At 38.9% G+C, this 16,225-nt stretch overlaps 1 protein-coding gene across 2 annotated transcripts in view; it reads right to left on the bottom strand.

Moving 5' to 3' along the window:
- MUC8 (mucin 8) overlaps positions 1-16,225 on the bottom strand; it is a 133,541-nt gene that overhangs the window by 37,679 nt on the left and 79,637 nt on the right. Inside the window, exons 3-6 of one of the 2 annotated variants that reach the window (XM_069088005.1) lie at positions 4,781-4,855; positions 4,523-4,657; positions 3,991-4,103; positions 1,567-1,650 (exon numbers count right to left, since the gene is read on the bottom strand). The gene's annotated coding sequence lies outside the window, so the exon portion shown is untranslated. The remainder of the gene's footprint in view (positions 1-1,566; positions 1,651-3,990; positions 4,104-4,522; positions 4,658-4,780; positions 4,856-16,225) is intronic. The other variant, XM_069088006.1, reaches the window with a different exon arrangement.

The following is a 16,225-nucleotide window of genomic DNA, read 5'->3' as shown; positions in this document are numbered from 1 at the left end:
CTAAGTTTATATCTGACTTCAGACACTTACTAGATGTGTGGTTCTGGACAAGTCACTTAACCCTGTCTGCCTCAGTTTCTTTAGCTGTAAAATGAACTGGAGAAGGAAATGTCAAACCACTGCAGTATCTTTGCCAAGAAAATCCCAAATAGGGTCACAAAGACTCAGACATGACTGAAATACATGAATGAAAGCTTTTACAAAGGGATATTTACTTTGAAGATACAGCAAGATAAGAACTATAAATATTTCCCACCAACACTTAAGGGGTCCACTCTATACTACTTTGGTCTCTGGAAATTACAGTCTCAGACTTAGCTCAGCGTCTGCATAACACTGGTTTTACTAACTTCATATCCAATACATCACTACTAGATGAGTCCCTGTTTCAGCTACTGCTGGGCTTAGTATTCAATCCTCAAGGCCTCAGAGCTAGACCAGGCAAAACCACACAGGGATTTGACTCCCTCCATCTTCTTTGCCTAAAATTGATGCCAAGGCAAAGAACCAAGGCCCATATTCATGGGCCACATTTCCACCTCAGATGGGATGGGCCAACTCTCTCTTTACATCAGTGTCACTCTTTTCTCACTGGAACACCATCAAAATGGGAGAACTCAAACCAAAAAGTAGGAAGGGTCTGAGTCTCTGGTGACTAGTGCCTTTTGAATGTGCCACCAGTCCTGGCTATACAGACAAGCAGAAAGGCTCCTTTTTTATCACGTCATAAGTGGATCAGAACCAGTTACAGAATATCTGGGAAAACTGAAATCCTCTCCAAAGTACTTCTATGATGTGTCAGCAAGACTCTCTGAAAGCAGGCTCACCAACCTCTTCCATGTGGAGATTTGTATTAGTAGCCTCTTGTAAATGCTCACAAGTACTGGCCTCAGTATACAGTCCCCTGTTACATACACAATAATTATTATACAACACTGTAAATGGAAAGAATAACAGCCCAAACTGAAACTTAATATGTAAATTCTAATGACCAAACAGTTCCAAAAAGTGATATGAGAATATATCTCTCCCTTAGCAAGGGAGGAAGTCTATGGATGTGGCCCCCTGCATATACTGTCTGACTTGACTAATGTTTTGGCAAGTTATGCTACTCTTTGAGTTGGGGAGGAGTGAAGAATATATTAGAAAATCAAGGGGGTCTAAAAATAAGATGTCAGCTTTTAAAGCTTTATAACTTTCAGACTGCTGTCTCAACCTACATATTTGTATTACTCATAGCCCAAAGACCACATAAACCTGGGTTTATAGTCCCAGGTTAAGCATTAGGAGAATTCACATGAAATAATATCTCTTTTTGGCTCATTTTCCCCTGGGAATAAATCAATCAACAAAATTTTTTTAATGCCTACTTTGTACTGATTACTGTGCTAAGAACTAATTATAATAATAATAATAGCTAACATTTACATGGCATTTTAAGGTTTACAAAGCACTTTACAAACATTTCCTTCCTTTATCCTCATAACAACCTTGGGAAATAGATGCTATTATTATCTCTGTTTTGCAAATGAAGAAACTGAGGCAGACAGAAATTAAATGACTTACCCAGAGTCACCCAGATAGTATAGGAGGCCACACTTCCTTACTCATTCCACATGAAGTTCTGTGACCACTGGGACATCTAAATGCCTATCCCAGAAATTTAAAAACGAAACAAAACACAGATGTGAAAGCAATCTCTACCTTCAAGGAATTTATGTTCTAACATAGGAGAAACATATATAAGTATGTATACATGTATATTTGTAATGTATATGTATTTAATGTGTACAAAATGAATAAAAAGTAGGTTGGAGAGTGCACTTATATGTGTAGGATCAGGAAAGACCTCACATAAAAGGTATCATTTGAGCTGAGTCTTGAAAGAACCTAGGAATCCCAATAGATACAGGCAAGGAGGGAGTCTATTCCAGGCCTGGGGACCAGCTAGCACAAATATAGAAAAATGGAAGATCCCGGAGTGTTGTGTGAGCAGACTAGCCAGCAGAGATTGCATGGCATGTGAAGGGGAGTAAAATATAAGAATCCTAGAAAGGTAGGAAGGGACCCGATTGTGAAGAAATTTAAATAACAAACAAGGGGTTCTATATTTATTTGATCTTAAATGTAATAGGGGGCAGCAAGCTGGTGCAGTGAAGAGCACCAGTCCTGGAGTCAGGAGGACTTAAATCTGACCTCAGACACTTAACACTCACTAGCCATGTGACCTTGGGTAAGTCACTTAACCCCAATTGCCCTGCCTTCCCCCCTCCAAAAAGCAAAAAAAAAAAATATATAGGGAACCTCTGGAATTTACTGATTAGAGATTGGATTTATGGCTAGTTCTCCCAAATAAAAGAAAAAGGGTCCTCAGGTCCTGTACAAGTTCTCAGTCTAACAAATATGTAGGACAGCTTGTATTTAACCAAACAGAATACACAAAGGATTTGTACCTGAGTTCAAAAACAATGAAGAGTCTTTCCTCTGAAGGACCATAAAGTGCTCTGTACTTAGAGTACTGCCTTGGAGCTTAGGCTCCCTTTCTAGAGGAAACACTTCAGATGACTGGTCAAGCAGCTCACTGGTCTGGTAAGCCCCACTTCCCTTAGGCACTTATCCAGTCCTCTAGACTCATAGCACTGCTCTGAGCTTGAAGTAGATCCATAAGAGGAAAGCATTTGGCCTGTATATAATCCATACACTCAAGTGTCTCCTCTTCTCTGGGGACTTGGCCCACAACACTCACAGGCAAGGTCACACCAAAGTTCTTGCCCTTGCTATTCTTCAGCCTTGGTCTAGGAATCCTCCCAAGGAGTCCAAGAATTCCAAGAAATCGGTTGTTGCCAGCTTGCATACCTGAATTTCCTGACTTGACTCAAGTGTATGAACTGAACTTAAATCAATTAATCATCCTTAATATGGCATTAAAGGATGAGTTCACACACTTTCAAAGGGTTAGCCCCCAGAAGAGATTAACACCTCATAAAGGAAAAACAAAGAGGATTCCCAGAGACTTCTGGGAACATAATCAATATCATCCCCTAAGTTCAAACAAAACAAAAACACCCAAAGAAATTAGTGCTTGAAAATATCTAGGCATCTTCAGGCATCTCTCATTCTTGCTATCTCTCGGGGGCCGTAGGAAGGCTTCACAGTGTGAGACAGCTCCCCCATTTTCCTCTTTTCTGAAAACTTGCACAATGTCGTCTGGTTCTTCAGTCATGCTGACTCTATAAGCGATGACTCTATGTACCATACTGCCCACTGCCTGTGGGGTTTTCTTGGCAAAGATACTGGATCTGTTTGCCATTCCCTTCTCTGGTAGATGAAGGCAAACAGAGCTTAAGTGACTTGCCAGGGTCACACAACTAGTAAATGTCTGAGGTCAAATTTTAATGCAGGTCTTCCTGACTCCAGGTCTAGCATTCTATGCACTGAGCATCCTAGCTGAACTATTGTCTTACCTATCTCCAAAGAGTAAAAACCACTTGCACCCTCATCGCTGTCCACAGGCATTTCCAAATCAATAGTCCTTGATGAAAGTCAAGTCCCACTTCATAAGCATGCAATATACAATGGCAAGTCAACAATATCATTTCAGTAAAGTGTGCCATGACACTCCCCAAAGCATCCAGTAACATTCCAACAAAGTATACAGTGACATTTTAACACAATTGTGCACAAGTGCCTTCATTCAAGATTCCTGGACTGTATTGACAAAGGCAGCTACCAAATTCCAGCCTAGACTTTTATAAAAAGGAAGCAAAAACATTTTTTCAAGCTTTAAATGGTAGTGCAGGTAGTCTTAGCTTGGTCCAAAATTCCAGAAATATCTTTGACAAGCCCCCGTAAGTGCTCAGCCCTCACTCCTAGTTAGATCAGGACCAGTGATTTCTATTCACCTCCTTCCTTTCCCAGAGTGCTGACTCCATGCTCCATACAGTCTGGACCTCTGGCTTAATCTTTCTGAGGTTGGATATAAACACACACCTTTTATCCTTTGCCCTTTCAGCTCCCATCATGATCCCAGCAGTTATTGCTAAAGCCATGCAAATTGTTTCAAAGCTTCGGCCTTGGTGAGATTCAAGAAAGTCCTGGAAACTCTAAAAAGGAAGGGGCATTAGGAGAGAGAGGGGTTCAAGCTGACTGACTTTGGCAAGTAGTATCATAAGAAATCCCCCTCTCTGCCTTTCATTTGTGATTATATGAAGAAAAAATTCCAAATTGACCATATTTTTAAAAAATTGTTATCCCTACATTCCTGTGTGATGTAGTTGTAACAGCCACAACTTTATGAAGGTGACAAAAAAGTCAGGGATTTGGAGGCACTTTCTAACTAGGAGGTTTATATGTGCTGAAGGATTTTCCACACATGAATGGAAACTTGGTTGGAGGGGTAGATTTGGGAATTTGAATCTGGGAGGCATATGTTTTCTTTCCATATTTGGCACGGTCTTGTCTGTGGTTGCTTAAGGAAAGTTTGGATATGTGTTTAGCTGAAGGCCCTAGGAATAATGCCCACTTGTTTGGTGCTTCACGGATACAGTTTTTTCAGCAGTGCAGAAAGAGCGGGCGCAGAGCAGGCACTTGGGTCAGAGGCTTCAGATCCTGATAGATGACTTTCCTGGATCTAGGTCAAGGTAAAGTGCGCTGTCATCTGCAATTAAAATTGGACCTCTGGTCACATTATATTAGTTAAAATGCCTCCTGAGATAAAGAAAAAAGGACAGAAGATTACACACTTTATCCACTTAAAGGAGACAATAGAAAATATACTCACTGGCTTTGAAAATCACAGGACCAGCTACTTGGGTGACCTTGGGCAAGTCACTGCTCTCCAGATCTGTTTGCCCATCTGTAAAATGAGGATATTCGATTACATGACTTCTTAGGTAAATTCTTTTACCAACATTAATATGGTTTTTCATGAAATGAAATGAAATTTTAGTAGCACCATAGACTTCTAGGATAGGACTTCCTTTAGTTAACTTAAAAAAATAAGTAGTAGCCAAATCACTCAGACATAAAATAGCTTTATGCCTTTATGTAGCATTCCAAATCTGGAAATTAGATGTGCATGCAGGAGCTTTGTAATGTGTGTAAACTTGTTCTTTGGATTGTGAAGAATATGATTTGCTTTGCACAAATCCTCTAATGCCACATATTATAGAGGCACTCTGGGAGACAGCCAGCCTTGGAAGCACTCATCATGCTTGGCTACTTAGATCCAGCAATTCATCTTAGCTCATAACATGTTTACTAACATACACCCTTTAATTATGCATTCAGTGGTATAGCCTAACTATGAAGCTCTCATTCCTTAGCTGCCTCAGGTATAAGGAAAGTCTTTTGAGTTTCAGAGCTCCGTTGAAGTGGAGTTATTTTCTGCCACTCCTTATCTGAAATACCAAGGAATTCATAGGTGTTTGGACTGTATTTAATAAACACACACACCTGTAGAGATACATGAATGTATACATACGTGCATATTATGTGAATGTGTATGTGTAGCACGTGTCTATACACTTGGACACACAAGTGTAGACTGTGGGGCCTTAGAATATACATGTAACAATGTTGTCATGGAAAATAGAAATACTATACCCTGGAGATATTACCCCACTCTACTGTCATACAACCAACCCTGGATCTGGAGATCAATACAGATCAATGAGATCAATGCCCCATCTTAAAAAAAAAAGGCTCTCAAGGAGTTAATAATTTGTAGGGTTCATGTTTATCTGGAAAGAAAAATGGGAAAAATCTGACACTGGGGGAAAGATAACACTTGTCAGTCTAATGCTATAGGTTTACCTTCTACAAGCAACTTCTCCCTTTAAAAGGAAAAAAATTAAAAATGAAGACTAGCAATGTAGAAAAGGTTGAGTGTTTTTGCTTCTTGGATCTCACAACAAATCAGTTTTTAAAGTCCACCCAGTAGTACTGTCTTCTAACTCATATTTCACTAGCTTGTTTACAAAAATAATTCAAGATTCTTTTGGTTTTTTGTTTTTTGCTTTTCTTGCAGGGGGCAATTGGGGTTAAGTGACTTGCCCAAGGTCACATGGCTAGTAAGTATTAAGTGTCTGGGGCCCTCAAGATTCTTTTGTAACAGGGAACCCATCAAAAATCCTTTGACTAACTTTGAACACTACCTTTGCTGTTGTCCAGTTGTTTCCATTGTCTATTTGTGACTCCATTTGGGGTTTTCTTGGTAAATATACTGGAGTGGTTTGCCACTTCCTTCCCAACTTGTTTTACAGATGAGGAAACCGAGGCAAACACAGCTAGTAAGTGTCACTCCAGACCTGGTGCTGTATCTTGTGCCACCTAGATGCCCATTAGTGCCATTTCTTCAAGGTCTTTCACAAAGCCCTTCTGTCAGCAAGTGGACTTTTAGAGAAAAAACTTAGTTAGAAACAAATGTCTGACATGAATAAGTTTTCTTCCTTTGGGGGTAAGGGACTTGCCCTTTCCAGTGTTGAAAATATGTGGGTCACTTGGCTAAAAATTACCTTAAGAATGAGGAATTTCCTTTCTGGACCTAGAGCATCTACCTAGGTGACACAAGGGATAGAATCCTGAACCTGGAATCAGGAAGACCTGAGTTCAGACATGGCCTCAGATACATAGTAGGTGTATAATCCTGGACAAGTCACTTAACCTCTTTCTGCCTATTTCCTCAACTGCAAACAGGGATAATAACTGAGCTTACAGTGCAGTACATGGATATGATGTACATACAAACTGAAAAACAAGATAGTGCATATAAAGCGAATAAGAGAGGAGTTCACAAAGTACTGTGAGGGCACTAAATGGAGGAAGATCACTATGCACTGTGGGCTGCCGGGAAAACATCATGGAAAAGCATTTGAAGTGAACTATGGAGGATGGGTAAGACCAAAGGAGTTTTCAAAGAATAAAAATAAAAATAAAAAATGAAGAGAGCATAATCAGCACAACCCACTCAACTATCGGATTTTATTTCAATTCCTGACAAATTCCAGAATGTGTTATTAAAGGTGTAGCTCATGAACATCTAAGAAAGCAAGTGGTGATCAGAAAAAGCCAGCATAGCTTCATAAAGACTCAGGATAGCACAGTGAATCAAGCCCTGGCCTGGAGTCAAAGGATTTGAGGGTGTCCAAGGACATCCAGCCTGTGATGCTTATTACCTGTGTGGCATTATTATTGTTCAAACTCTGGGGCAGCTAGGTGTTGAAGTGAATGGACTGCTGGGGCTGGAGTCAGGAAGACCTGAGTTTAAATGTGACCTCAGAAACTTACTAACTGTGTGGCCCTGGGCAAGTCACTTAACCCTGTTTGCCTCATTTTCCTTGTCTATAAGATGAGCTGGAGAAGGAAATGGCAAACCACTCCAGGATCTTTGCCAAGAAAACCCTAAATCAGGTCTTGAAGAGTTTCAGACATGACTGAAACAAGTGAACAATTTCCTGATTCTCGGCCAGCACTCTATTCGTTGTGCTAGCTAGACATCGAGGGAGGCATTTAACCTCACTAGAGCTCAGTTTCCTCATCCATGTAAATGAAGGAGCTGAAGCTCTAAGCCTATGATTCTATAAACACCAGTCATGTGAGACTTACTTCATTTCCTTTTTTTTAACAAGGCTAGTGGACAGGTATATCAGTGAGATACTGCACTGTGTGTATATTTAACCTAGATTTTAGCTAAGGACCTAACAAAATGTCTTATTCTGTCCTTTCAGACAAGAGTAAGTGTAGGCTAGACAATAGTACAGGCAGGTAAATTCAGAGCTGATTGAATGGCAGGGCCCGAAGTATTTACAGCCATTAAATTGGAAGGAAAACTACTTTCAAGCTGTTTCTCTCACTTTGAAATTAAACTTCTATTTGCTTCCTGACTCTCCTGTCTCTATTCCAGCCATCCACAGGTTAGGGGCCAGTTCAGCCAAGTTGACAGAGTGTCCCATGGATTTGTGCCTCAGTTTTCTCATCTGTAAAATGGGGACCTACCTCACAAGGTTGTTGTGAGGATCAAATAAAATGTTTGTAAAGCACTTGGCACAGTGCCTGGTACATAACAGATGCTGAATTGATATTTATTTTCTTCCCTTCCTCTTTCCTATCCCCCACCCCCCACGTGTGGGGAACATTTTTGATCAGTAAATTGAAGAAAGGCAATACATAGCGGGTGTTAGTGACTCAATCTTGTGGAATCACTCGGTGCGTATTTTCTTTACATACATTGTATATTTTGCAGATATCTTTTTATATGCGTTTGTATATATGTTGTGTGTGGTCTATCTATTTTGAATCTCCTTATGTGTATACCTGTTACTCCCCGCCCTATGACCCCCAGGATGTAAGCTTCTTGAGGGCAGGGACGGTTTGGGTTTGGTTTTGTTTTTTAATCTTTTAATCCCTGAGACCCAGCACGATACTTGGCACACAGCACTTATTGAACGAAAGCTCGTTGAATTGGGTTGCATGTCATGCTTGTTACATTTGTAGATGACATAAAGCCAGGAGGAATAATGAAGACCTTGCAATGACAGTCATGATCTGAAAAAAAGACTCAACGCGCCAGAACACTGGACCAAATCGAATAAGATCACATTTAACCAAGCAATTCAAATATTTAGAACTAAATATGTCAAGTCAATTTGCTAAGTGGGTGCTGAGGATACACAGACAAAAGCAAAACACTCCCTGCCCTCTGATAGGTCAGCCTTGGCCTTATCTTTGTCCAAGTCTCTAAGCCCTTTCTCTGAGCAAAAACTGTACTTTGCCTTCCAGCCCACACACCTTCCAGCTTTCTTTATGTGTTGTCTTCCCCCATTCAGAAGTAAGCTTCTGGTCTATCTTGCTTGCTTCTATTTGTAATCTCCAGCACTTAGCCCAGTGCCTGGCCAGCCATAAGAAACACTTCATGTTCATTCTGCCCTCCAAAGAATATACATTTTAATGAAAGGATACAGCATAAATACAAGTAAATACAATTATATGCAAAGTAATGCAAAATTGTTTCAAGTGTGGGAGAATGCTAATGACTTGGGGAGGGAAAGGGAATCAAGGAAGCCTTGTAAAGGAGGTAATACCTGAGCCCTGCTTGGAAGGAAGTTAGGAATTCTACTGAGTGGAGGCAAAGGAGTGCATTTTATACATGGGGGAACCATTTGTTCAAAGACAGAGATAGGAGATAGAACATCAAATATAGGAAACACTGAAGATGATTGGACTGAGATAGAAAGTATACAAAGAGGAGCGATACAAAATAAGACTGGAAAGGCAGGCTTTTTTGTGAGTGGCTTAAAATGCCAGTTGGAAGACCTTGCATTCATAAGCAATAAGGAACCATGGTAGATCACTTCCTTACTCAACGATGTATATGACACATGGGCTTAACATAGAGAGGTCAAATATAAAAATTGTGTTAGATTGAATTTGAAATCCCTTCCAACTCTGAGGTGCTCTGATGATGTGAGTAGTGGTCATTATAAGCATAAAGAATTGTATGCTAACTGGGAAATAAGCTATATAGGCACTGGGATATAGAAATCCATCCTGCCCTACTAGAAAGTTAGAGGGGGGAAAGGTGAGGATATAAGAGAGAGTAGATTGTGGGAAGGGGTCCTCAGTAGGCTCACTATTTGGGGGGTAGGGTAGGGGAAAGATGGGGAGAAAATTTGTAACTCAAAATCTTGTGGAAATGAATGTTGAAAACTAAAAATAAACACATTTTTTAAAAAAAGATAGTATGCTAAAAGACAAAGATATGGGGAAAGTACACCATATATATGGCGGGAAGGTTGTGCAGTTTAACAGGAGCATGGAGTTCAGAGATGTAACTCCTGAGAAGAATGAAGTTAGACACCGGAGACAATGATGGATTTGAAACTTTCCCTGTCTTTCTTTGCTTTTACAAAGAGATCTATGCTTCAAAGATAGAGCAAAAATACAAATGGATATTTCCCCCCAATACCTCTGGAATATACTCTCCCCTAAACCACTTTAGTCTCTGTGATATTACCCCCAAAATGTAGCTCAGCTCCTATGTAGCACTAATCCCACCAAATTCAAATCTGCAAATGGAATCTCAGCCAAATGGGGAGTTATTCTAGCTTTTGCTACCATGGGTCCAGAAATTCATTTCCACAGATTGTTCCTTGCTCCTTTAGGCACTGATGCAACAGCCATTGTAGACATAGGTTCTCAGCCTAGAGTTTCTCACCTCTCCTGGCTTAGGTTCCTTCAGCTATAAAAAGAAACAGTTGGACTAGATGACACATGAGCTCTTTTCTAGCACTGTCCTATGCTGACCTCTTTAAAAATGCAAATACTCATGAGGCGAATAATAAGTCACTAATCACTAGCTGAAGTTGTTCCCCATGAAAGGGTCTGGTCTCAAAAGAGCATTCCAGGCTTAGTACAGAGGGTTAAGGAATGAAGAGTGAGGACATGGAAAGGAGAAATTCCAGAGAAGCCCCTGATAAGTTTTCCCTACTTCACAATGTTAAGGTTGACCACATCCATTCCCAGCAACTGTAGAACCCAATCTGTCCCTCCACATAATCCTTGAGATGCTGGACTTGGAAACATCCAAGACCTGACATTAAAGTCCTGCCTCAGACATTTACTAGTTGTTAGACTCTGGACAGATTATTTAACCCCTCTGAGCTTGGGTTTCTTTGTCTGTAAAATGAAGGTAATAACAGCACCTACTTCACAATGGTTCTTGTAATGGTCAAAGAAGATAGCTGAGGGAAATTATTATTAATAACCAATCATTTGGGGAGATCCAGAATTCCACTCTTTTTCTAAAGTCCTGATTGAAAAGTTCATTCTCTTGAAGGATATTTCCATAGGTTCCCAAAGTGTGTGATAACATCTGCTGGGGATGGGGTGGGGGGGCCCACTGGAATGATGGTAGTAGCCTTGAGTGCAACTCTGAGCCTGGTAATGTTATGACTAGGTCAAAAGGTGTGCACATTTTGGTAATTTGGGGAGCAGAGTCCTGAATAAGCTGGAAATTCATAGGTCCATCAATAAGTGGTCTAGTATATTTGTTTAGTTCCCATAGTCCCTGCAATATTTATCATTTTTTTTCTTTTTTCGTGGTATGAAGTAGAAACAGTTTGAATTTCTCTGATTAGTGGTTTAGAACATTTTTTTCATAAAATGCTTAATAGGTTAGATTTCTTCCTTCGAAAATTGCCTGATCATAGTCTTTGACTACTTATCAATTGAATGTCCCTGATAAATCTGTCTTAAAAATTTGAAATAGTTCCTTAAGAAACCCAGATTGAGACCCTTATCAGAGAAATTTGTTACAAATAGTTTTCTGTTTCCTGTGTCCCTTCAAATTTTTATATGAGATTTGTTTATGTGAAATATATTGATTTTATATAATCAATATTGTCCATTTTATCTTGAGTGATCTCTATCATTTAGGCATAAAATCTTCTCCCATACATAGATGCAAAAGGCAATTTCTTTCTTGCTTTTCTTTTTTTGTGTTTTTGTTTTTTGGAGGGCAACTGGGGCTAAGTGACTTGCCCAGGGTCACACGGCTAGTTTTTGTGTTAAGTGTTTGAGGCCGGATTTGAACTCAGGTTCTCCTGACTCCAGGGCTAGTGCTCTATTCACTGTGCCACCTAGCCACCCCTCTTGCTTTTCTTAATGATGTGAACTTTTATATCTGACTTAATGTACTCATTTGAAACTTATCTTAGTGTCAGGTATGAAGTGATGATGATGATGATGATGAAGATGATAGCCAGCATTTACATAGTGCTTTAAGGTCTGAAAAGCATTTTACAAATATTATCTAATGCTAATTTTTGTTCAATTTTTCTATCAATTTTTGGTATGTAATTAGTTTTTCCCCCAGTAACTGGAGCATTTGTTTCTCCACCTTGTACCCTTATAATCCACTGGTTCACGTTGTTTTTTTTTTTTTTAACCACTGCCAAATCATGTTAATGTTTACTGCTTTCTAGTAGTTTGAGAACTGGCACTGACAGGCTCCCTTCCTTCCCACTTTTTTCATTGAGATTCTTGGTGTTTTTCCTCTATAAGAATTTTGTTATTTTTTTCTAGCTCTATAAAATATTCTTTTGGGAATTTGATTGGTACAGTATTAAATCAGTAAATTAATCTAGGTAGTATTGTCCGTTTTATTGTTGTATATGAATGCAATCTACCCATGAGCAATTAGTGTTTCTTCCTTTATTTAGGTCTGTTTTTATTTCTGCAAAGAGTTTTTATAGCTGAATTCAGAGTCCATAAGTGACACATCCTACTTTCTAATGATAGAAAGCAATGCCACCAGGGGCAAGACAGGATTTTAGCTACTGGAAGACTAGCTGACACTATCTGGAATCACTACACACTCCAGACTCAGCCCTGGCTCAAGCAAAGATCCTGAAAGTTCATTCAGGCAGCCCAGTTCGAAGCCCTCCAGGTCAGGCATCTGGTTTCTTACACCATCCCCAGGGGCCATCTCTTTCATTAAATTAACCTGAGGGACAAGGGGCAGCTCTCTTGGTGCTTGAGTTTCCCTTGGGAAGTTTGGGGACTGAAAGCGTGTATTTCCTTTCAGAGAAACAGCAGCGTAAGGCTTGTAGTTACATTCAGCTGGAGAAGGGTTACTTGAGATTTTTTTCTCTCTCTTAGTAGAGAATTCTCTTTCAACCCCCCCTCCCCTCTCCTATCTGTCCCCTCCCCCAACCTCTCCACTCTTCCCTAGCCAACACTGTTATCACATGCCACCCTGGTTAGGCCCTTAGGCCTTTCTTTAGACACACAATTGATGTAAAGGACCCGGATTTCACTCCACTCAGACACTGCAGTGTGGAAAACTCTGCACTTGTCACAGTACTCAGCATCAAGAAATAAGAAGGAATCTAGTAGAGAGAGAAAGAAATGTTTTCCTGTCTTCTTTCCTGGAGACTATTAATTTAACTTCACCCCATTGGCAAGGCATCTCTCTCGAGCACAGATTTAACATTTCAAATTCTTTTTAATGAGGAATCCTATCGATACAGAGTCCTGGCCACTTTTTTCTTACTGCTCAAAGCTTTGATTCTCCCATCTATCCATCAACAAACAACATTGAATGAGGTTGTTCAGTGACCCAGGATGCCATCTGAAACAAAACACACCATACATATTTTCTGGTCTCCCTGGAAAATTAGTGCCAACACTTTCATCACTAGAAAGACAGAAAATATGCAAGGGGAGGTGAGGGTTTTTCTTTTTTTTTTTCCTTAGGGAATTTTTTTTTCTCCTTAAAAGAATAAAATTGGCATTGTTCTGATTTATCTGCAAATCCACCAGTTTACTAGAATTTACATTTGTCTAGCTCAGCTGCCAGTAAAACAAAGTTCCTCGTCTTCTCCGTTCTTTCCTACGCTATACAAATTGTTCCAGAATCACTTCGTGTTCCTCATAATCTTTTTCAAATTCATTCCAATTCCCCTCTTCCTTGTTATAGAGAGCAAATAATATATTTTAGTTCAAATGTTGTTCTCAATTCATTTCCCTCCTAAGCCAATGACTATAATTTTCTTTTGTTTGGGCTTCCTTTTTTTTTAAGATTATTCTGTGAAAAATCACCTACACTCTTCAAGACTTTAATTATCTTTGTTTTGTTCAACTTCTCTTTTATGAAAAGGTGCAATCCAGTGCTCTAGAACAAAAATGGCAACAGGAATCAGGATCTCCTGAAATATGATAGCAGCTCTGACACTTGGTCTCTGTGAGTAACAGGTTTTCCTTATATTAAGAAACAAATAAAATTAATCTCTCACAGCAAAAAAAAATCCATAGGAAAAAGGGTGTTATTAGAATGTTTTAAGGGTGGAAATATTTACACACAAGGTGCTGAATTTAAAATGGATACTGTATGACATAAAGTACATTTAAATGGAATAAATTTTAGATGAGTCACCCATTTAACAAAAAATAGTCTTGAAGAATCTTGTTTGGAAGACTCAACAGTCAAATATTTTATTTAGTTCCTTGAAGCCTCTACAGTCTTGTTAGGCATTACTTTTTTATGTTGGGAATCAATAAAAGAAAATAATCAACATTATTTTAAAATATCACTGAACAATAATTTGGATGAACATCTAAACATCCCCCAAAGCTAGTATGACCTAAAAATGCATTAAAAAGTCATAGTGGTCAGCACCAGGAAGGTAATTGTTTATTCCCTAATACTTCACATTTAGAATATTGTTTTAAATCCTAGTAGTCAATTTTTTTCTGCTTTTTTTTTTTTGGAAGGGGGAAGGCAGGACAATTGGGGTTAAGTGATTTGCCCAAGGTCACTCAGCTAATAAGTGTTAAGTATTAAGTGTCTTGAGACTGGATTTGAACTCCGGTCCTCCCGACTCCAGAGCCAATGTTCTATTCACTGTGCCACCTAGCCTCCCCCACCAAATTTTTTAAGAAATTGATGAGCTGGAGAGAGGCCAGAGCAATACAACCTAGATTTCCATGAATCCATATTATATAAGGACCAGTTAAAAGAACTAGGATATTTAGCCTAGAGAAGATAAGATTCAGGGAGGCATACATGTTTTCAAATATTCGAAGGTCTATCACATGAGCAAAGGATTAAATAACATCAGCCCAGCATGGAATACTGGATAGAGAGACAGCAGGCCTCTGAGTAAGGATTATGTGAGTTCAAATCCTGCCACTAACACATAGTGACTTAGTGCTCTGGGACAAGTCAATTAACTTCTCATTTTCCTCAGGCAGCTTTCCAGGGACATAAATTGTAAAATAATTACAGATCTGGGTTTGTTGCCTTTAACAATATGTTCTAGAATTTTGCCAAGAATCAAAGTCAAGTTCACTGGCCCACAGTATGTTAGATCCATTTTCTTCCCTGTTTAAAAAAAATTGGATTATTTGTCCTTTTATGCAATCTTTCAAAAATCACTGATAGTGACTCAGTAATCACATCTAACAATTATTTGTTATATTTTGTTATAATAATTTTATATTTGTAATATAATATAATAATAAATTATAAATATAATATGTTATAATAATTGTAATAACAATTAAAACTGAGGATTTATGACTTAAAATCAGTGTCAATTAGGTGCTTTCTTACTATCTCTTTACTTAACTTGGGCACCAAGTCTTCCTTTTTGTTCTGTCTTTCATAGTACAAAGATCGTTCTCCCCAGCAAAATGAGACCTGAGCATCTCTGCCAACTCTCTTGCTGTCAGCTATCATTTTGTTCACCCTGAGCATTCACCTTATCCTCCCTTTGATCACACTCTTCCCCTAAAATAGCATTAAAAAGGCTTTTTATTGTTCACAACTTTCTGCACTAGTGCCTTCCTGAAAGCAGTCTTGAAATACTGTACCACACTTCTAGAAGTCAACCTCCATTGCCTTTCCTTGTTCTTGTCTTGTTCCATTGTCTTATGTTCATATTTTTTCATTTTATCTAAATTGGTCAGTGAATTTCTCACATCCTTATTCACCTTCCCTTTTTATTCCTCAATAGATTTTTTTTCCTCTTTGTATCTTCAAAGTTTTGTGCTTGAGAATTTCTTGTTTCTCCTGGGTCAACTTCCCTTGCAAAATTTCATCCTGTGGCATTCTACTTACTATTTCTCTGAAATCCCCAAATATAAACTACAGTTTTAATTACGTATATGTCAGACTATATTTGTCTCCCTACCCCACATTTTATAAAAAGTTCTAAGATAGAGTGCTAAAAAGATGAGAGTTCTAAGATAGATAAATACGCTCTGTCTTAAAACTTCTTATAAAATAACCTTAGTTTATATTTGGGAATTTCAGTTTTCTATCATTTCTTTCTCTCCAACAACCAGTTCCTCCTTGTTGATGATAATTAGATCCAGAATAAAAATTCTTCTTGTAGGTTCCACTACCATTCAAAATTAGCATCAAGGCTAGCCCAGAAATTATTAGCTCCTTTGTTTTTGATAAGGAAAAGTATCTTGTTGCCAAGATAATTGAAGTCCTCCATCATTGCTATATAATATTTCCCTCCATGCTGGCTGTGAGGTTTTTTTTAAGTCATCTGTTCAGGTGATCTGTAATATATTCTTATGCCAATATCACTTTTACCTCTGTCTGTCTGTCTGTCTGTCTCTCTCTCTATCTCTCTGTCTCTCTCTCTGTCTCTCTGTCTCTGTCTCTGTCTCTCTCTCTCTGTCTCTCTCTCTCTCTGTCTCTCTCTCTCTCTCT

This window comes from Petaurus breviceps, unplaced genomic scaffold (genome assembly GCF_028583685.1).
Source record: "Petaurus breviceps papuanus isolate PSGF00001 unplaced genomic scaffold, PetGlider_PUasm1.0 183, whole genome shotgun sequence".
Classification (NCBI taxonomy): domain Eukaryota; kingdom Metazoa; phylum Chordata; class Mammalia; order Diprotodontia; family Petauridae; genus Petaurus; species Petaurus breviceps.
Note: the sequence above shows the minus strand (reverse complement) of the source record. Positions and strands in the feature narration are given on the sequence as shown.